The sequence below is a fragment of the Pinus tabuliformis genome, chromosome 3_2 (genome assembly GCF_031772625.1).
Source record: "Pinus tabuliformis cultivar Carrire ecotype Pingquan chromosome 3_2, CPIR1, whole genome shotgun sequence".
Taxonomy (NCBI): Eukaryota; Viridiplantae; Streptophyta; class Pinopsida; order Pinales; family Pinaceae; genus Pinus; species Pinus tabuliformis.
In genome coordinates, this window is record NC_142302.1 from 625,361,765 (window position 1) to 625,386,264 (window position 24,500).

Sequence of the window (24,500 nt, forward strand, 5' to 3'; positions counted from 1 at the left end):
TCATCCTCCATGAAATGTTGGCTCTCCCAGATTTTGCTGATTTATTTAAGTATAGATAAGCCAAAGTATCTTGGAAGTTGCGTTGTGGTTTAATAAAATATGGTATAAGTGAGTTATATATGAGTGAGTCAACTACAACAGTTTTTTGGTACAAAGAGAAAAATCAATTCGAGTTATGAATCTGTGGAAGACGTGTGATCTTGGAAGAGGTTAGAGGATACAAATCAAGGATCACATGAAAATCCATTCAATCTAAGTGTAGTTTGTCTTGAAGCAGCATACGAGGAGAGTGAATGAAACCAAGTTGAAGATATAAAATAGAGTGTGGGTTGTAGAATAAAAGAGCGCCACAAAGTAGAGGTAAAGGCATAAACAAAGGATTCAGTTATGCATTTATAGGTAGGTGCTTCCTTTTGATTGGTGCTAATAAAACATCTTGGGGGTTGGTGCCTCCATCTGGTTAGTGTCAATAAAACATTTAAACATTTTAGGGGTTTGATGCCTCCTTCTATTTGATGCCTAAAACTCAATGTAACAATAGGTTGGTGCCTACAACATCATTCATTAATATAATAAGTTTCTTACCTATAGATGACATATCTCCATTTTTTATTTGATTTATTTTATATGTGAGTTAAAAATGTTTTTATTGGTTAATATTGGCCATTATTCTGATTCACCCCCACCTCTCATTATAATTATATTTCCAACAATTGGTATCAAAGCTAGGTTCCTTCAAAACAATTAATCACTAGAAGGCAGATCACAAATGAACATGGAAAATCATAGGGAATCTTCTTCAAGAAAGGCTCCATTGTTTAATGGATCAAATTATGCCTTTTGGAAAATAATAATGAGGACCTACATTATGTCTCTATGTACTGATGTTTGGATGGCTATTGGAAATGGTTATCAGGTGCCTACAACTCCTCTAACTGATGCAAATTGTAAAGTTCTCTATAAAAATAATGCAATGGAGAAAAATACCATATTAAGTGGAATATTAGACACAAATTTTTTCAAAGTAATGCATTGAAAATTAGCTAAAGAACTTGGGACAAGATTCAAAGTTGTTATTAAGGAGATGACAAAGTAAAGGAGGCTAAGTTGCAAACTTATAGAAGTTAGTTCGAAAGTTTGAAAATCGATGAAGATGAAAAAGTTTCATCAATATTTCTTCGTGTAGATGGGATAATCAATACTAGTTATATCAATATCTCAAAAAACCTTGTTATGCATTATAAAACAAAGCGCACTCCTGTCAAGTACCATTTTCTTTTAGAACAAGTTGTTGATCAAATCATTAGATTGGAATACATTCCAACGAAAGAACAAATTGTAGACGTATTTACTAAACATTTACTTGGAGAAAGTTTTGAATATCTTAGATAAAAAATGAGGGCAATTTCTTCCTAAAAAGGAGGAATGTCTCAATAATTCCATCTACAAAGCATGCTAATGGTAGGGGGAGTTCAAGAAAATGTTATACACCAACACAATGGGAGTATATGTCCTTTTCCTTTGATGTAAAAGGGGAAGAATAAAAAAATATCATGAGTGGACCACTTAGCAGTCAACAAACAGATAAGGGGAGTACAATCAACAACTATAGAGGGGGAGTCTAGCCCATGATATTCAATGACTAATAGATGTATGGTGGTGTTTCCATCAATCCAAAGGGGGATTTTGTTACACATATTTACGTTGATGTCAACTGCAGCGTCATTGATGTCAAATTCCAACAACATGGAAGAAAAGTGTTTTGGAAGTAAACGCTGCAGTTGTGTTGTATCTGCTACAACAACCTTAATTTTTTGACATTCTCAAAATTTGAAGTCCTCCTATCTCAAAATTCTCAAAGAATAAGTTGCAATGATTCTTCTAAACCTACATATCCTCATGATTCCTCTAAGTCTTTTTCTTCTCACCAAATCTTGGAAAAAGACCTTATCATAGATTGTTGCGATTAATCTCATCACAAATATGTGATAAGAGTGTTATATTACAAAGTTGAATCCCTTTATCACATTTTAGCCTCCCTAGATTGTGACTAGTGGCAACCTCTCACATTATACCTTCCCAGATTGCGACTACGAATGATTCATCACACCCTATCTTTCGATACTGCCACTAAATGCACCTATTGCACTTACTCACTAATCTTCACAATTTTTCCTATGAGAGTGCATTTGTTGCCATGCTACCCTACAACGTGTGGCATAAAGTATATAAAGGGGTCACCCCCTGATTCATTTTCACACTGTCATTTGCTCTGAGCTGGCGACTCCAAAGCGTAAGAAGACCAATATCACTATAATTTACCTTTGAATATTGTGATTGTTACAATAGTGTTGGGATTTGGGTAAGTTATAACATATTTCTCCTCCTATTTGCAATTTTGGTATTTTGTATTCTATTGGTTGAGTTACCCTAGCCATTTCACCTTCCCTACATTTCATCTTCCACTTTGGAAACATTTTTTTACATTCTCTCCTTTTACAACCAAATCCTCCATTGCCTTGTACTTAGCCATTTTTTCTTATCGTTGTAAATCTCCATGCTTAGCATGACCCTTTTCCCTACTTGAGTGGAAAAATTCTTGATATCAACCTTATTTCCTCATCCTACAATAATGGCACAACAAATCCACTTTAGATTGTGACTAACCATCATGCCGCCACTAACAATTTCCCTTTTAGCCTTATTGCAATTTGCCTCCACAATCCACGACTATGACCGCTTTTTGAATCTTATCGTGATCTGGTGCTAAAAGTTGTGATTGTGCCAAATCCTCACCATCGGTTTGGCATTATCTCATCCTAACACTGTAATTCGTGATGGCACATCCCATAGGCATGTCTTACCCTATTGAAAACTACCCCTACAGTTCGTGATATATCCTATCACACTCTTCCTTTACAGTTTGCGACTAAGCCTATCACTTTGCAATTTTACAATCTATGATACATGTTAAAGAATGAATTATTTAGTTATTTTTGCCTAACATTTTGTGTTACCATTAACATATTTGAAATGTCAGGAACTGTCAACTTCGAGTGCTTTAGTATCTCTTCATTTATCAAAGATATGGATCCACATACCAAAAGAAGACTTGGAAAGGAGTTAGCTGAAAGCAATATTGAAGGGGTTGTTGAAAGCCCAATTATCAAAGTACATATGTCGACACTACTTGTTACATAGTCAAATCAATATCAATGTCTTGGCTTAACATATATCAAACATTCTCCCAGAACGAGATACTAGTAGATGAGGAAGACCGGGAAGTTTCCATCAATGTCAAGAAATTATGGTTCCATAAGATGGTAGCACATCCACCCATCCTTCGATGTGCTGAAACCATTTAATGGATTATACAATGTATTGATGAAAAGGATATGCAAGTCAAGAATGTGCATGGTGTACCCATAACAACTTATACTGCAAAGGATATGGTTAAGTATTACAAGATGCCAAGACACCATGTGGTTCTTACTCCAAACTTGTATTGTGACTTTTTTGTATCAACTAAGGAAATCCTCACAACCTGGTGGTAGGAACTCGACAAGTTCAAACATCTGTCAGATGGGATATATAAAATGTTAACATCCATGTGTTGTCGGTATATGATAGGGAGGATGCAGAGTTTTTCAAGGAACATTGGGTACCCATGATTTATACATGTGCAACTAAAGGGACAATTTTCAATTGCAAAGACATTGTAGCCTCGTCTATCAAAGCAAATATCAACAGAGAAAAGCACACAACTGGAGGAGATCAATCGAAGTTCTATATGACATCGTACTTGATAGATGCCATTTGTGCAAGATGTGAATTTCAGGAGTTAACATGGAGATGTATTTTTCTCATGATATCTCACCTGTGCATATCTATTACCAATCATTGTGGGAGATAGGATACACAGCCATGTACACACAAATTATAGAGCAATTCATTAATATATGAGATGATCTTCAATACAGAGCCACCCTATATGCTAGATAGGGTGAGAGCATCATTACCAGATGTCGTTGGTTGGTTTGCTTCTAGTGATTCAATTTTTATTGGGTTATTTAGAACATTTGAAGGTCCCCATCAATTTCCCTTATTTGTCACAGACAAAGTAGTGTTGTAGGAGGTAACATACCAACTCACAATGGGGTTAACTAGCACATTTCTAAAATCTAAAAAATCCCCATGGTATACTTTCCCATTATATATAGGATCTTATGGTGTGAAAAGCTTTAAGGAATCAAAGGCTAAATCCAAATAACTTGAACGCCTAAAATTTGGCGTACTCAGGTTCAATAGATATGATTCGAGAGGTATTTCCACCCAACACTGCAAAGAAATTAAGTTTGGATGGTCATACACACCAGTAATTGATGAATATGAAGAAAAGGTAAAAAAATTCTTTAATGCAACCAAATTATTGGAAGTATCTAAAGGAATAGGCACCTCCTAGCATATACATAACCTTGAATCCTCAAAAGAAGAGTAACATGAAAGTATGGGCTTAGAATAAAAGAAAGCTTCATTAAAGAAGAAATGGGAGCTAGAAGCAAGGAAGGAGAGACTAAATAAACAATGAGTTGAAAAGGTAGCCAAAAGGCAAGCAAAAGAAGAGGCAAAGATGAAGGTAAAGGAAGAGGAAAATAAGAAAGAAGAAGAATATAAGAAAAGCAAGAAGCAACAAAGAAGAAAAAGGAAGAGGCAAGGAAAAAGAAAGAGGAGGAAGCAAAAAGGAAAAGGAAGGAAGAAATGAAGAGAAAGCAAGAAAAATAAAAAATAAATAAATAAGAAGAATAAATTAAGAAAATGAATGAAGAAGAAGCAAAGAATAAAGCAGAAGAGGAGATGGATAGGAAAATCGAAGAAGAAATAACTTGAAGAGAACTCACAAAAAATGAAGTAGAGGAAGCCAGGTTGAACAAGCTAATAGAAAATGAGGAAGAAATATTAATACCTAATCTAGATGCCGATCCTCCCACACTTATTACCAGTGGAAATTTCCCATGTACAAAAATGGGTGTTACCTATGAGGAGGAGGATCAAGTATGGGATCTTTCATGTTTCAGATTTGATCAACTCAAGAATATGATTTCTTATGAAAGGAAAAAGTACTTGAAAAAGAAAATAGGAAATCCCATATTAGTTGCTATAGAAGAATCACATAGTGATGGATACCACTGCCAATCTTATAGTAGTTGCATATGTGGGATTTGCATTGATCATTGCCACTAATAAGAATGTAGAATACTTAGTAAAGGAAGTAAAAATTTTTGGCATTCTCTATTGCCACTAAAAAGAATGTAGAACACCCAGTAAAGGAATTAAAAGGGTTAAAAGAGAACTTGGCTACTGCACAACAAGAAAATGAAAAGTTACATGCAAAAAACCAAACTTTGTCAACGACAAGCACCCATAAGGAATATTTTCAAGCAATAGCCGTAGATGAGATAAAGGTAGTGGAAGATGTCATGAAGCGGGTCTATGATGGAATGATTGTCCTTCATAAAGAAATGCCCCCACTGTCAAATATGCAAGAAGAGCTAAAGGGAAGGAGAGCACTGATAAAACAAGCATTAATAACAATAGATTTAATATATGGATGGAGCATCAAATATCTAGATGCACCAATAGAAATACCAAGAAAAGATATAATGATCATATAGAAAGATAAAGTGATAATTAGAATTTCAGTGCAATCACATGACAAGCTGACAGGGGATTGACTAGAATGACAATTTTGTATCAAAAGTTTCACAACGGATTGGAGTCCCTCATTAAGGTACACACAATACCTTTCATTGATGCCTTAGGAGTTATAAGGCCAGATGAAGAAGTTTAGCAGGAAATCCATGAGATGTTAGATGCAATGAAGCAAGTTGTTACCTAAGATGACATAGAACTGAGAAAAGAGGCAATTTCATAGCATATCGTGGAGCCTATAAAGTTGCATACAAAGTTTTCAATGATTTTGGGATGGCTACAAATAGAAACATAAATCTTGCTACTAGATTCTCTTGAGTGCAACATGATATTCGAGGGAGAGTTCTAAAAAAGGGTCATGTCCGTCACCTTTGGGTACAAAGCCTAGTATACATACTTGACACAAGATCTGCACACTGAGGCTCCAAACTTGGCCATCATGGGCGTAGTTCTATGAAATAACTTTGTCTTTTTGAATTCCATGTAGTTTGTAAATAAGGCTATTTTGAAATAAAAAGTATAATAGAATTTAAAAATGAAAATTCATGTGGGAGTTGAGGAGGCATGAGGGAAGTTGAAAGGTCATGGGAGGTGAAGAGTCACCCCATTTTTGTATAATTATACCCTCGTGGATAGTTAGAAGGGGATTTTGTTTTTGAAATCTTTGAGAATTGTATAACAAATCTAGTATGTTCTTTTGAGAGATCAAGTGACAGTTTGTATTTCCACTACTGGATCTCATGCATGCTTAGTACAATGGTGTATTAAATATTTCAGCTAATTTTGAGAAGCTCTTTGAGCCACAACAAGAAATTTCACTCACGTGTTAGTGAGCATCATAAGACTTATCTTGTGGTGATTGAATGGTATGTGATTTTTTTTCCCTAAGGAAAAATCAAAATTTTCTATTAATTGAGAAAATTACATGTTGTAGATGCCTGACAGACATATGCAGTAAGTTAAGTCATGGGCATCAAAATAATATTTTTGTACAAAATTACCCACAAGGGGTATATTGTGATTGTTCAGATAAAAGGATATATACGAATATATAGAAACAGAGTACTGATAGAAAATGCAAAAATATACTGCAGATTAGGGCCTATCAGCCTGTTGATATAACTGATCAATATATGGTCGGTGATAGTATTGAAAATGTTCTGCATCCCGCTTCTCTTGGATCAGCCATAGCCTCCTGGGCTGGACCGTGGCCTCCTTGGATAAATGGTCGACAGTTTGATTGCGTTCCATGTAAAAGTGTTGACAAGAAATATAATCAAAATGTGATTTTAAAAGCATGGCTTCATCCAATATATTCCTGAGAGAGTGCACATGACATGCAGATGTATTATTGAACTAGTTTATGATGAATGGTATGTGATTGTTATTCACATGTCAACAATTGATGAAGTATTTCTTTGATTTAAGACTCACATCTTATTATGATTGTTTATTGATTTATTCTTTCATGATCATTGTTCGTTGAGAATTGTTTCAAAATTGATAACATATATTTACTTTCTATTCATGCATATAATTAAAGTTTTCTTACAATCTTTCTTTAAGATTCATGCCCTTTTACTCTAGCTACTGATATATTCTTTATATCTTGTTCTTAAAGTATTGCATAAACTACTCTAATTTGTTCTTTATTGGAAGTTTTATTAAGTTTCTTTACTCTTTCTCAACTCATCCAAAATATTTTTCAAACAACCATGGTGGCAGTCGGGCCCACATATCAAATGGGACTCCTATCTCGAATGTTGTAAGGTCTGATTGGGATTTTTCACTGGGGAGATCCTGATCAAATGGGCATGAAAAGTGTTTGAAAAAATGGGCCTCTTAAAGATATTTCCAATGACATATGGGACTTAGTCAAACTCTCAAGAAAAGATGAGAAAAATTACTTTGAAGTGAATTCAGTTCAACATGGTCTCAAGGTGGTAAGTATGGTATGTTCTATGATTATAATAGTTTACTTCTTTTCCTTATTATATTCCATAGATTAGCAATCACATGTACATAAAGTAAAGTGCAGATAGAACATTAAACGATTGACAGAAAACAAGCCAAGACAAGAGACACAAGATGTGGCGACTAGCCAGGGACAAACCCCACAATGTGTGGGGAAACCCTTTGATCAAATATTATTTTATCTTCAATAATTCAACATAGAGAAATAGTACAATAAATCTGATTCATATCAGTAGGAGCAAACCCTAGATCAGTAGCATCAGCATTAGCGGCTTCATCATGAAACTAGGGCAAACGATATCTCACAAACCGGCCATTAGATCGGCTTGATTCCACCACCAAAAGTTGCGGCTTCCAGAGAAGGTTCAGATGAATCTACAATGCAGTTTAGATGAGGATATATTCTAGTCCACGTAGGTCAAACTTTACTTCTGTAGTTGCAGCTTCAGTTTCGGCAGCTTCCGGCTTCAAACTAGGGCAGTTGATATCTTGCAAACCGTCCGTCGGATTGACTTGATTCCACCACCAAAAGTTGCAGCTTTCAGAGGAGGTTCAGATGAACCTACAACGTAGTTTAGATGAGGAGATCTTCTAGTCCACGCAGGTCAATCTTTACTTCTGCAGTTGTAGCTTCAGTTTCAACAGCTTTTGGCTTCACATGTGTGAGGGAGAGACCCTTTTCTGCACAGTATATAAGAGACTCTTTTCTACGCAGTAGAGAGAGAGAGATGTGATGAGATGAGTGAGTCCAAATGAGGAAAAATCTTCCTGTATTTATACACAATGTTGGTGTTTAAATAGATGTGACTGTTGGGCTTCTGAGCCTACATGAGTTGTAGGTCGGCTTGATAATAATTCCATAATCAAAATAAATTCATATCTCCATGAATACTTATAGGAATCGGATGATCTTTATATCAATCCTACACCTCTCAACGAGAGGAATCTAATAAAAATATTATCAGCCATGAATAAGATGACCCACATGAAGTTTTGCCCCGGTTTCCAATTTTAACACTCCCTCTCAACTAGGGAGAACTTCATCTGCAATCTGTCTATCAGTCGTTACTATTCATCCATCAAATGCACTGCCCTGTACAGCCTGTCCCTTTCCCTACTCTGCTCTAGTATGCTTGTTCTTCTTTGTCTTCTTCTACCCTGTACTAATTTGTAATGTTTTGCTCTACTCTTGCATTGTTCTGTTTTGCTATGCTTTTGTTCGAATTATGAAGAAGAAGAAATGATCGAGGATGTATCATACTGATTCAAAGTTAGTCTCAGAGTATGTACCACTGGTCCTAGACCAGTCTCAACCAACCCGAAGTCAGCGTCATAGTGAGTACAACTCCACTGGTCCCAGACCAGTATCATCCTCCACTGACTCAAAGTCAGTCTCAGAGTGCGTACCACTGGTCCCAGACCAGTCTCAACCGACTCGAAGTCAGCTTCATAGTAAGTACCACTCCTGCCACTGGTCCTAGACCAGTATCGCAGTCTCAAAGAGTGTACCATTGGTCCTAGACCAGTCTCAATCGACCCGATGTCAGCGTCATAGTATGTACCACTCTCACTGGTCCCAGATCAGTACTGCACTGACACGAAGTCATTCTCAAAGTATGTACCATTGGTCCCAGACCAGTCTCAACCGACCTGAAGTCAGTGTCATAGTATGTTACAACTCCTACGACTGGTCCCAGACCAGTATCATTGATCCTAGATCAATGGCGGTCATCCTAGCATAGGGAGTACAGTAGATACAACGATGCATCCATCGGTACTACTATGGTCCCTAACTTCATTTCCCTACTCATTGATCAGATGAGTGGTACTTCCCATGAGTCCCAGACTGCATGGGTAGGATGCCTCGACAGGAGAACTAATCAATCCTGTCCTCATAGGATAACACATCAATCCTGCTACAATCGCCATGGAGAACACATCAATCCAGGCCGCCATGGAGAACACATCAATCCAGGCCTCACAGGAGAACACATCAATCCTGCTATAATCGCCAACATCAATCCAGGCCTCACAAGGAGAACTAATCATCTTGCTACACAGGAGAGCGAATCATCCTATTCCACAAGAGAGCGAATCATCTTGTCCCACAAGAGAGCGAATCATCTTTTTCCAGTGTGCACCACCAGGGGAGCGTGAGTCACCCTATGGTCGTATGTTGCTCCAGTAAGAACCGCAAGCCCTCAGAGCTCTCAGAGCTCAATGTATGCAACATGTAGGGCCCTTGTACAAGGGTTTCTTGACAACTCCAAGTCGTTTGAGAAAATCACAGATTAGATCTTTCCTAGGGGCTTTGATAAGGTGTATCGACCTGTACATCATCTTAATATGATGGAGCCTCCTTTCTCATCGACTTACCATATCCCAGATGATGTCTATCTGCTGGAGCAATTGATGAATACAATATTCCTCAATAATCGAATCCCACCTCTGGTTGTTACAGAGAATCACAGTGGTATGTGATCAAACAGCTTACTGAAGAGCTTCCCGAACCAGGCAGCTTTATACGAGATCATACTCGTAGATATGTATCCGATCTCAACGGTGCTTATGGAAACTGACTTCTGCTTCTTGCTTATCCATTATATCAAAGCAGAATCCAAAGAGAAACAACACTAATAGTGCTCCAATGATTCTCCACACTACCTGCCTAATCGACATTCGAATAATCATGCAGTTTCATATTTCCGGCAATGTATCTCAATCCATGAGAGATTGTGTCTTGAAGACATCTCAGAAGATTCTTGGCACCAATCTAGTGAGGCTCAACCAAATATGAGCTCACACTGCTAACTACAAAACATATGTTCGGACGGAGGTTCACCAAGAACATCAACGCGAATGAGTTTTTGAAACTCAGAGGCATATCCCAAATTTGGTCCGACATCACTACCATATAACTTCTGAAAGTTAAGATCCTCGAGGTAGTCATAGGCTTGCAGTCCACCATACCAAATCTTTTCAGGATCTTCACCACATATTTTCCTTGACATAGCAAAATTTCCCTTGGCTTCTGCCACACTTCAAGTCCTAGGAAATAGTGCATCGGTCCTATGTCCTTCATTTCAAATTCAGAGGCCAACTCACTCTTACATTTGTGAATGAGAGGGTCTACACCTGTTAGAAAGAGGTCGTCCACATACAACACTAGTATGAGAGGTTTGTCATCTTCAACCTTAAAATAAAGGTTAGGATTGACTTCACTCCTAGTGAATCCCAACTTCATCAAGTAGCTATCAATCCTCTCATACCATGCTCGGGGTGCTTGCTTCAGCCCATAGAGAGCCTTCTTCAACTTGCATACATGAGATTTTCAATCATAAATCTCAAATCCTTCGGGTTGCTCCACATAGACCTATTCTTTGATCGAACCATGCAAGAATGTGGTCTTGACATCCATTTGATGTAGGTTCCATCCTTGTGAAGCCGCAATAGCTATGATCGAGTGGATGGTCGCATATTTGGCAATAGGTGCAAATATCACATCATATTATATACCTTCCTTATGGGAGAAACCACAAGCAAAAAAACAAGCCTTATATTATTCCGTACTTTCATCTGCTGCAGCTTTATCTTGTAAAGCCATTTTGAAGTAATAGTTGTCTTGTCCTGGGGAACTACTTCCCAGACATCATTCTCCATAATGGTCATAGCATCCTTCCATACTTGATTCTTGACGACATCTGAGAATGATGAAGGCTCATTTTGTATGATCGTGCTTATGATGGTCAGGTATCCTTGATACTTGTTAGGTTTCTTACTTTCACAAAAGGTTCCTCGGGGTGCAGCATGTCCTTCAGCATCATTAAGTATCCCCCTAAGCCATGAAGGCCTCTTCCTATAAGAGGAAGGCTCAGGTGGATAACTAGGATCCATGGGTTCCCCCACATCAGGCATTGTTACATCATCTACCCATAGAGACAGCTTCCACAATCGTACGACTCTTCCTTTCCGTCACACCATTCTGCTAAGGAGTATGTGGTGTAGTAGTCTCCCTCTTAATGCCAGCCTCAGATATGCCTGAGTGAACCAACTGTAATATATCGGAGGTCTTGCTTTTCCTTGAGGGGAATGGTTCCCTTTTGAGCATTCCTTTGGCACATCTTGGACATACACCATCTTTCTCTACTCGGAATTCGGGCATCCTTGTCACCATTTGTCTTACACCGAGTATAGCTTTATAATGAAGGGGGGGAAAACCTCCGATGCCAAAGTTTGGACTGAAGAGTTGTGTCACAAGACATGACACCTAGCGGACTTCCACTGACCTGATATAAAGAATCAACTCGAAACCCAAGAGTGAAAGCATATTTAACATTATTTTTCCATTTACGTACCTTGCCATCGCTAAAGGTTACCTTGTAGCCTTTGTATTCCATTGCCGAGATGGATACCAGGTTCTTTTTGAGATCATGTACATATAATACATCTTGTAAGTGAATCATATTACCTTGATTCAATTTGAGAGAAACACTGCCTACACCTTTCACGGGGTATTTCATGTCATCTCCAAGGATAATTTCCAGGTTAGTTTCTTTCTCTACCAGATTATGGAGTACTTCTTTGTAACCAGTGAAGTGTCTTGAGGCACCACTATCAATGAGCCAAATTCCCATTGAGTCCAAAGGAGTGGAGGTAGATAGAGCAGCTGGTAGATAATATTTAGCATGCTTATTGTAAAAGTGTTAGATTCATACCTGGAATTTCTAGCCTTCTTGAATGGTTGCCCTCTTCCTTGATTTCCAACATTCCTTTTACCTTTGCTGTTGAATTTTCCATTCCTTTGATTACCATGAGAGGGATTTTGATCATCGTCACGGTGAGAGTCCTTTCTATCAGGACATTCCCTTGCATAGTGACCTGCTTTATTGCAAATGAAACATCGTCCTTTTCTTCCACCCTTAGGTCCAACCTTTCTTTTCGATTTAGACCCAGAATTATTTCTTTTCTTAGCATGAGAAGAAAAAGCAGCAAGAGGACCTTTAGGCAAGGGCATTTCTTGCTCTTCTACCCTTGTTTCTTCTTGAATGCATCTAGCCATTAATTCCTCGAAACCAGGAATTACATTATTGTTCAGAAGAGTAGTCCTGAACATGTACCATTCGGATGGTAATCCTCCAAGAGTTGTGAGTGCCATTTCTTTGTCAGTAATAGTCTCCCCAATAGATAGGAGATCATTGTTGATCTCGGCGATTCTTAAGAAGTATGATTGCATACTCTCATGTTTTCCCTTCTTGATTTCCCTCAGCTTATTTCTAAGAAACAAAACTTGATTTGCATCATTAAATTTAAATAAACTCACCAGTCTATCATAGATTTCCTTAGAGGTGTCTAGTTCAGAGATGTAGGCCACCAAGCGCTTGTCGATAGAGTCTCGGATGATCTTCTTCGCTTTAATTTCTTCGTTCTTCCATTTGTTCCTGGCAGTAGGAGGTGCATTTGATGGAGGCTCAACAATATTGCCTCTCACATGATCCAACACTCCTTGATCCTCAAGGGTTAGATCGATAAACATCTTCCATCCATGATAGTTAGCTTTCTCACGGAGCTTGTCTTTGGCAGGAAAGAGTGTTGAGGACCCCATTGTTCTTTTAGGATAGCCTTGCCAATCTTCTCTTTGGTGATTGCTCTTGCTCTTGCTCGGGCTTTGTCTTCACCTCAACTCTGATACCATGTTAAGTTATGGTATGTTCTATTCTTATAATATTTTACTTCTTTTCCTTATTATATTCCACAGATTAGAAATCACATGTACAAAAAGTAAAGTTCAGATAGAACATTAAACGATCGACAGAAAACAAGCCAAGACAAGAGACACAAGATGTGGCGACTAGCCAGGGACAAACCCCACAATGTGTGGGGAAACCCTTTGATCAAATCTTCTTTTATCTTCAATAATTCAGTAGAGAGAAATAGTACAATAAATCTGATTCATATCAGCAGTAGCAAACCCTAGATCAGCAGCATCAACATTAGCGGCTTCATCATCAAACTAGGGCAGATGATATCTCACAAACCGACCATCGGATCAGCTTGATTCCACCACTAAAAGTTGTGGCTTCCAGAGGAGGTTCAGATGAACCTACAACACAGTTTAGATGAGGAGATCTTCTAGTCCACGTAGGTCAAACTTTACTTCTACAGTTGCAGCTTCAGTTTCGGCAGCTTCCGGCTTCAAACTAGGGCAATCGATATCTTGCAAATCGTCCGTCGGATTGACTTGATTCCACCACCAAAAGTTGCGGCTTTCAGAGGAGGTTCAGATGAACCTAAAACATAGTTCAGATGAGGAGATATTCTAGTCCACGCAGGTCAATCTTTACTTCTGCAGTTGCAGCTTCAGTTTCAATAGCTTTCGGCTTCACATGTGTGAGGGAGAGACCCTTTTCTGCGCAATAGAGAAAAGACTCTTTTCTGCGCAATAGAGAAAGAGAGATGTGATGAGATGAGTGAGTCCAAATGAGGAAAAGTCCTCCTATATTTATACACAATGTTTGTGTTTGAATAGATGCGACTGTTGGGCTTCTGAACCTACATGAGTTGTAGGTCGGCTTGATAATAATTTCATAATTAAAATAAATTCATATCTCCATGAATACTTATCAGAATCTAATGATCTTTATATCAATCCTACACCTCTCGACGAGAGGAATATAATAAAAATACTATCATCCATGAATAAGATGACCCACATGAAGTTTCTCCCTAGTTGCCAATTTTAACACAAGGCATCCATAGAATTGGGCGCCCATTATATCTGGACATCTCTTGAGGTATCCAGACATTAAGGCATCCAAGGCTTTTCCCATGCATTAATTTGGCTTATGGCTATATATTGATATGTCCATATATGTTTCTTGACATCTGGGTATTTAGAGGGTGTACCAAAGTACCAACACAACAAAGACCAAGATCCATATTTCTTAGTCTAAGCCTACAAGTGGCCCCAAGATATGTGACAATATTAAGTAGAAAATAGATGGACGAAGATATTGACATGGGAGTTGGAGGTGATGACATGTCACACTCATTTTTGGCACTTTCATGTGGCTAATTGGATGTGTGGTGAATGACACATGGAAGTGCAATAACTTGGTATATGACATGGTAGTGACATGACAAAGAGGACGTGGTAAGAAAACCACATGGAAAGCTCTTATTGGTTCTTGAAATTCCCCGGGATTTGTGCCAAAACAAGGGTTTAATGAAGGTTTCCTGTTGTTAGGACTCCAAATTGACCATTTTTGACCTTGTATTTTTGCTATAATATTACCCTTTTTCAATCCATAAGTTGAAAGCTTTGATTATATAATGACCCAATCATTCCAAGGTATGAAGTAACTCTCCGCATTACTATATGTTTAATTATTCATTACATATTCATGTTATCTTTATAATTATCTTTGGAGAAGTTAACCAAGTTGCTAAGTAACTGCTGAACTGTCTAAAGTCTGCAGAAATTATAATTCGTAGTTGCTGCAACACCAGAAACAACAACTACGTAGTTGCTGCAACACCAGAAACAACAACTACGCAGTTGCTGCAACACCAGCAACAACAACTATCTAAAGCAGGGAAAACGTTATACCGGAAAAGACAAACAACAACTATCAGAAGTTCGGCAGAGTTCCATGCTGACACAACACGACCAGCAACTGTCCAGAAAGGGTAAAACACGGTTACAGTTGCTAAAACACCAGGAACAGCATGAGTTTACTAAATCAGCAACAATGAAGCGGCAAAGGATAGTACGAGGATTCCAAGAAGACGGTTGAAGTTTGTTTACCAGCTGTGTAACAGTAAGAGACCAAGAAGGAATACACAGTCACACTGTTGTAACGGCATCCTGTAACAAGGATGGATTTCTTATTTTTGACAAAAAGGTTTAACTGAATGAACTATGACGGTCTATTGTAATAGATGTCTCCTCTATAAAGAGGAGACATCTACAGTAGAAGGGGGGGAGAAGAAAACAAGTTGTAAGGGAAATTTTGAAAGACAAACAACAAGTCTGAATTTTTATTGTAACTGGACATTTTGGCAGATGAATAGAAGATTGTTCTGAGCACCTAATCCAGCATTTGTGTTCTGGGGAATCTTGTGAGAGGGACAGGGCCCACCTTCTTCACAAGATTCACCCATTTATTTCCTGTCAGTGTGTAAGTGCGTTTGGTAATTTCCTTTTTGCTGGTACTCTATTTGGATTCTGTAGCATTACCTCTGATAATTTATTTTTTGCTTGTACTCTGTTTGGATTCTGTAGCATTACCTTTGATAATTTCCTTTTTGCTGGTACTCTATTTGTTAATCGCTTGACACTGTAAAAGAATACTTCACCGGTGAATTAGAATTGCAGTGTGTATTAGCAATCTGGTTACAGGGGCAGGTGCTGAACATCCTTACCCTGAGGATAGGGTCCTGGTCCTCTGCTAACAGAGCAGCCATTACTTCTCTTTTCAGATTTGTATTCTTAGTTAACTGCTTTCATTTTATCTTTGCAATATACTGTAACTGTTATAACATAGAGTAAGGAGTTTGACAGAAACAGAATCGTGTATACTACAGCTTTTAATGCTTTTAGAATTAAGTACATACAGTACGAGGTCACCTTTGAAATAAAAGGACTTTCCCAGGTTGACAAATTAATGTGGTACTTGACTGTTTAATCAATAAACAATTCAAGTAGCCAACATTTTGGCGCCGTTGCCGGGGAAGGCGACTAGAGATTTTAAAAGCATTAATGATTTCTTTTTAAGAATAACAGGTGCATGAGAGGACGCAAGAAACCTAATTTCACAGGTGGAAAAGGCGGAGGAATAAGAAAAACCTTTATTGACGAAATTATCTCAAAGGCCAAGACATCATAGAGGAAGAGTTCCCGGAGACCTCAGATCCAGTATTCCTCACAAACAGATCAACAGACGGAGGAAGTACTAGGACCTGAAAGGAAGCTGGAAATACCAGAACACACTAAGGAACCGGTAGAAGAACTTGAAGAAACAGAAGATACAGAAGATAAAGCAAGCGATTCAGGAAAAAGACCAATGGAGGATAACAGAGCAGAAGGAAGGGGGGAAAACTCACTCTCTACCCTAGAGTTCCCTATTGGGGAGCTCCCGAGAGGAGCAACCCCTATGAAGAACATTCCACTTTCAGCATTACCCAACTTTCATGGGTTATCCTCTGAAGACCCAGATGAATTCCTCTTTGAATTCGATATACTATGTAGGAGTTATGATTATGTGAGCCCTAATCAGAAACTAAAACTATTTCCAGCAACACTGAAAGGGAATGCGTTAAGGTGGTTTATGAGCTTAGGAGCTCAGGCAATCACTACCTGGGATCAGATGAAAGAAAGCTTTCTGGCCAAATATCAGGATTACTGCCGAACAAGAGAAAGGAAGGAAGAATTGTTTAAAATGGTTCAGAAGGAGGACGAGAATTTGGAGGACTTTGTGGAAAGACTGCAGTATAATCTGCAGCGGTCTGACCACCCTACCATGAGTAAAGATATTCTGAAAACAATATTGCTGAAAGGGGTACGAGATGACTGCTTGGACATGTTGAATATGCTGGGAAAAGGGGACATTTCCAAAGAACCATTTGATGAAATTATCAACCTCTGCATGAGATGTTCAAGAGGAGCAGTAAGCAGATCAAAAAGCAGGGACAATGTATATTCAAGAGTCCAGAAGTCAGCAAGTGGAGGAGCAACAAGGGCTGAAATAGGTAATTTGTTGGAAGAATTTAAAACTGAGATGTTAAGCTCCTTTGCTTCACAAATTGATGCTCTGCAGGTAAAAAAGAAACAGGCAGAAGCAGAAGCTGCCCTAGCTATTTTTTGTTCTAAATGCAGAGAAAAGCACCCACTCAGGGAATGCCCACTAGATAAGATACCAATCTGCACGATCTGTGAAAAGGACCATGAGACCCAGCAATGCCCCTCTCTGCCGGGAATAAAAGCAGCATTGCAGTCAACTGAAGAAGAGGCTGAAGCAGTGTACCTGATGACACAGAGGAGGCAATGGCCACAAAGACAAGGTATGAATTCTAACACAACATTTAATCATTGGAATAATCATTCTCCTTTTCAAACAAATTACCCACCCATGAACCAAATGCAGTACCCACCCTTTAATACGATGAATTTTCTACCCATGCAGCAACCAAGTCTTCCTTTTCCTGATCCTACCATATGGAATCCTTGGGCTCCCCAGCAATCATATTTTAATCAATGGAATCCAAACTGGGCAGCCCAGCAGATGCCATTTCCTCAGCATCAACAGTCTCTTTCCTTACCATCCAATAATCCTCTGAATAACCAAGCAATTAGACCACAACTGCCTGTGCAACCCAACCCCAACCCAAATAACAATAAAGCCCTGCAAGCAATTGATATTCAAAATCAGCCTGTCTCCCCCATGCAATGTAACGATATCCATCTTCGCTCAGGGAGAGTTGTTGAACCAATCATTGATGACATTACTGACTCTGATAAAGAGGAAGTTGGAAAAGAAAAACCAGCTAACAATAATGCTGAAACAGTCGAATCAGCATCTAACAATAATACTCAAACAACAGATCCGCCATTCCCTGAACGTCTGGCTCTCACCAAAACACTTGAGCAACCTGCTTTTAACCTTTTAGGCGAACTACAGAATTTATATGTTAAAATTCCATTGTTGCAAGCACTAAGAGATGTTCCCATTTATGCTAGGACTGTTAGAGATATTTGCATAAAGAAACCTGGAAGAAAAACTAAGGACCCCCTCACAGTTCATGTGATGGGTGAGCTGACTGCTTTAATGACAGAAAAAGATCCTCCTGTGAAATATGGTGACCCTGGTCACCCTACAGTAACAGTTCAGGTTGGAAAAACTTTTGTCTCTAAAGTTCTAGTAGATTTAGGTGCTGCAATAAACATTATGACACTTGAAACAGCACAACTGCTGCAGTTAAAAAACTTTATTAGGGAAACTCCAACCATCCTAGAGTTGGCTGATCGCTCTACAATTAAACCTGAAGGAGTCATTGAAGATCTAATAATTTCTGTAGAATCCTGGAATTACCCAGCTGATTTTGTGGTGTTACAAACTAAAACAAAGTTGGGGGGTCATCCACTGATTCTAGGAAGACCTTGGCTAGCTACAGCGGATGCTTTCATCAGCTGTAGATCAGGATCAATGACCATCTCTAATGGGTAGGAAACCAAACAGCTTACCCTTTATCCTCATGCTACACCCATGATTAATAATGACAATTCTGTATGGATAGATTATGAGGATGAAGAAACCCAACCTATCTTGACTATCGGACAAGCTTTAACTTTCAAAGACTCTACCGAAGATGAATTAATCAGCAGCTTCATTTCTGAACCTTCTTCGGTCAGCCCAGAAATGTATAATCACTTCACTGCAATCTTGGAATCTGAATCTCAGTAGAACCTGAAAGCTAAAAATTTATCTCAGACAAGAGTAGGCAGCCCCTCCAAAAGTACAACAATAGAAATTGAGCCTGGCAAAACATTAAATATAAATCCTAACTTAACTGATAATGAAAAACAACAATTAATAAAGTTACTTCGGGAAATAAAGAAGCATTTGCATGGGATTATACAGACATGAAGGGGATCTCTCCTGAGCTATGCACCCACCGCATTTATATTAAAGAAGGATCCCGCCCAGTCTGTCAACCCCAGCGGCGGATGAATCCCAATCTAAGGGAAATTGTGAAGGAGGAACTTCAAAAACTGTTGAATGCAGGATTTATATACCCTATATCTGATAGTGAGTGGGTTTCCCCACTTGTAATTGTACCCAAGAAAAATGGCAAATGGAGAGTATGTGTGGATTACAGAGCTTTGAATAAAGCCACCCAGAAAGACCATTTCCCTTTACCATTCATTGATCAGGTATTAGATAATTTGGCAGGTAAGAAATTCTTTTCATTTTTGGACGGATTTAGTGGATATAATCAGATTAAGATTGCACCCCAAGACCAGGACAAGACCACGTTTACTAGCCCATGGGGGACCTTTGCTTACAAGGTTCTTCCATTTGGGCTATGTAATGCTCCAGCAACATTTCAAAGAGCAGTGATAGGGATTTTTTCTGATATGCTAAATGATTCCTTAGAAATATTTATGGATGACTTTACTCCTTATGGAGTAACTTTTGAGGATGCACTGCAGAATCTTGAAAAAGTACTTAAGCGATGTGTAGAAGCACACCTTGCCTTAAGCACTGAAAAATGTCATATGATGATGAATCAAGGTATTGTATTGGGTCACTTCATCTCATTCCTAGGAATTCAAGTCGATCCAGCCAAAATATAGGTAATTCAGACCCTCCCTATCCCCAAAACACAAACTGATGTAAGAAGCTTTTTAGGACATGCTGGATACTATAGAAGATTTATTAAGAATTTTTCGAAAATATCTTCTCCTCTATTTGTGTTATTAACAAAAATGCTGAATTTAAGTGGACTGATGATTGTGAAAAAGCATTTAATGAACTTAAACATCAGTTGTCTACAGCTCCCATTTTGAGAGGACCTGATTGGGCACTACCCTTTCATATATCCTCTGATGCCTTAGATACTGCAATTGGAGCTGTCTTGGGCCAAGAAGAAAATAGTCTTCCCTATGCCATTTATTTTATCAGTAAGAATATGACACCAGCTGAACTGAATTATACAGTCACTGAGAAGGAATTCCTAGCAGTCATTTATGCTATCAATAAATTTCGACATTATATTACTGGCTACACTACTTTTGTGCATATTGATCACTCGGCCATTAAATATTTAATGAATAAATCAGTTACAAATGCTCAAGTTACCAGATGGTTATTATTATTACAAGAATTTGACATCACAATTGTAGATAGGCCAGGAAAAGAAAATGTAGTTGCTGATTTCCTTTCTCGGTTAAAAACTGATGAAAACATTCCAGTAGATGATTCTTTTCCTGATGAATATTTATTTGCAGTATCTGCTCACTCACCTTGGTATGCAGACATTGCCAACTATTTAGTTGCAGGAAAATTACTGTCGCACCTATCACACAGGGAAAAAAGAAAGATCATCCAGCAAAGTGCTAGGTACAGCTGGAAAAGCGGGTGTCTTTTCCACACAGGAATCGATCAGGAAATTCGGAGATGCATTGGTGAAGATGAAATTTACGATGTATTAAAAGCTTGTCACGATGGCCCTTGTGGAGGGCATTTTGCAGACAAAAGAACATCACACAAAGTACTCAGAATGGGTTATTATTGGCCCTCACTCTTTAAAGATGCAAGGAAATATGTGAAGGCCTGCGATAGCTGTCAAAGAATGGGCCAGCCTAATAACAGGGATGAAATGCCACTCAATCCCAGGTAATTCTTGAACCTTTTGAGAAATAGGCATTAGATTTTATAGGTCCCATTAATCCCCCATCCAATCAAAGAGTGTACATATTAGTATGCACAGATTATATGACTAAATGGGTAGAAGCTAAGGCACTCCTTAAAGCTAATGAAGAAGCAGTACTAACATTTTTATTTGAAGAGATCTTTGTTAGGTTTGGATTGCCTAGAGAACTAGTCACGGATGGAGGACCTCCTTTCAACTCTCATGGCTTCAAAAATACGCTTCAGAAATATCATATTAAGCACAAAATGACTACACCTTATCACCCCCAGGCAAATGGGCAGGTAGAAAGCACCAATAAAGTCATAGAAGCCATCCTGACAAAAACAATAAAGGAGAATAGAAGGGACTGGTTTCAAAGGTTGCCCGAGGCATTATGGGCCTATAGAACTACTTGGAGGAATACTACGGGCTTTTCACCTTATGAATTAGTTTTTGGAAAAAATGTTGTTTTCCCTGTAGAGTTTGAAATCAAAACTTTAAGAACTGCTTTAGCTGTTAACCTCGACTTGACTGATGCACAGACAGCCAGGTTGCAGCAGCTTCAAGAATTGGACGAGAAGAGACTGGATGCCATCCATCAAACAACCATGATACAACAACAAAGAAGCAGGTGGCATGACAGAACCATCAAGCAAAAGCAGTTCCAGAAAGGTAACTGGGCTCTACTCTATGACTCCCGTTTCGAGAATTTCCAAGGTAAGTTAAGAACAAGGTGGTTAGGGCCTTATGAAGTGGATGCTATTTTTCCAAATGGGACAGTCAGATTTTTAACGATTGATGATAGCAGAACACCACTACTAGTGAATGGGTATCGACTCCGTTTATATCAGCGGCCTGTTTCTAAAGAAGATTTTAAAGCCACTTGCATGGAAATTAGACACTATGCTTCCCTAGGGGAACTTGCTGTCCCTCAAGGCACTTAAATTTCTATTTATTTATGCATTTTTTTTTTAGATTAAATATTATTTTCAACTAATAATCCCTGCCAAGGGTTGTCATATTACATTTCAGTATTTTGCAGATTTTAGCTTTGGAAAATGGCTGAGAACAAAAGCTTCAAAGGAATCACTTTGCGGACTTGGGAATCCCGTTGCTGCAACACCATTTCCTGTTGCTGCAACACCATTTCCCGTTGCTGCAACACCACTTCCCGTTGCTGCAACACCTTTTCCCGTTGATGTAACATCATTTCCAGTTGCTGCAACACCACTTCCCGTTGCTGCAACACCATTTCCCGTTGATGTAACATCATTTCCAGTTGCTGCAACACCAATCCCCGTTGCTGTAACACCACTTCCCGATCCCGTAATACCTTTTTCAGTATTTCTCTCATTTATAAAAGCACCAGTTTCTCCACTTCAGCTCCCAAAGAAACGAATTATTATAAAACATACCATTTCCTACCAAAAGAACCAGCCATACACTATGATGATTACAATTCTCCACTATTACTTCCCGTCATTACTAAAAAAATCGCCGGTATTCTCATACTTTTAGACCCGCTTTAATCATTATGGATCCAGCAAAAGATAAGACAAGACTTTTCGACGCAACAACCAAAAAGGTAAAACATAAAGGTACGCATGATTATGTATGGACATTAAATAATAGTTAATGTGGAGACGTTGATAGGACTACCGAATAATTGTACTTCCAATCATATCACTTACGCGTAGCTTTTGGGGGGGGGATTACCAAAGCGCTGTCATAATTGTATAGCATGCCAACTGCCGCCGCCCTTAACTCTCCCGGTAATATGTAAAAGTCATCTCATCACGGCATGTTACCATTTGCAACGATTTACTCTGGACTGAACTTGGAAGCTCGGCTCTGAACTGAGAATTTTCACTGAAACAACAGCTATGGGAGGAAATCTCATCACATACGAACCTGGCACAACAACACTTCTTGAGCTCTATCCCGAGGTTTATCAAATCTTCCTGCAAGCGGGATGGCTAGATTATTTTAGGAGACTTCCAGACTTCAACGCACAACAAGTCCTCGAGTTTGCATGCAATTTAACAGAGGGGTTTTCTGTCGTTCAGGGAGTTCAAATTCCAGTCACGGAGGAAGTCATAGCCCAAGTTACCGGGCTACCAGCTAATGGCACACGGTGGTTCAGTAGGAAGCACTTGATCCTCAATGCGCAGCAGGATTTTCTTCAACCAGGCGAGCAGGTGGAACCCAAGGGCAGAGGCGTAGCACTTCAATCATTGCCTCAACCATGGTCGAAAGTTGCTGAATTTGTAAAGCAATACCTGACGTGCGAAGGCCGGTACCAGGTAATTTACCAGCACGATTTCGTCTTGTTGAATCACTTGAGGCATGGTCAGTTGATAAATATGCCATATTATCTATTGGGATGTCTTAAAAATATGTCACGTTACACTGTCAACGCAAAGCGTCCGCTCCATTCCTTGAAACACCACCGTCTAGCTCAATTATTGATAAATAAGGGCCTTGCCTTAAATAACCCCCCTCCCCTCATAAATCCCCACCAAGAGGCAGAAATCCCTCAACCAGAGCAGGAAATTCCTCATCAGGAAGAGGAAATTCCTCACCAAGCTGAGGAAATACCTCAGCAGGATGAAGAAATCCCTCAGCAAACAGAGAACATTCCAGAGCAAATTCCCGAAGAAATCCTCCAGCAAACGCCCCCACAAGTTGCTGAAAATGTACAATCAGCAGTAGAAATACCCACGGAAACAACTCCATCCCCCAATAAAACCGACCCATCCGTTCCTATACTTGGTATTTCTACCGATGACTCAGATGATAACATCCCTATTACCCTTCTCAAACGAAAAATACAGCAGAAAAAGGAAACCCCACCGAAAAGAAGAAGAACTAGGGCTTCGGCTAAAGCAGCTGCTATTTCCGCCACTGCCCCTATTTTAAAGAAAGCTAGCCTGAAAAGAAAAATTTCTGAATTCCCTGCTTCTCTACCCAAGCAAAGGACTCGGTCGTCTGTAATAGCTGAATCCCCTAGCCACACCCTCCCCAGCTCCCCACCCATCATATTAAAACCCCGTACTCCCACCAGCCCTAGAAATTCCTCTCCTTCACCCTCTGGGGCTGAGATGCAGAGTGTTCACAGTGTCGTGACATTATTTTTTGAGGCAGCTGTCACACAAGAACCAGTTGTCGACACCCAAGGTAATATTGATCAAGTGGCTGCAACACAAGAAACAGCCACTACCCCACCAGGTGACACACAAGAACCACCTGTTGGGGGTATAAATGTTCAGATCAATGTTGAAACACAACCTCTGCCTCCACTGGAACCTGCCGCTCCACAAGCTCAGCCTACCATATCTGCCCTGCAGGAAGAAATTGAATTTCTGAAATCCCAAATTCATGATTATCAGGAGGAAATAATAAGGGTC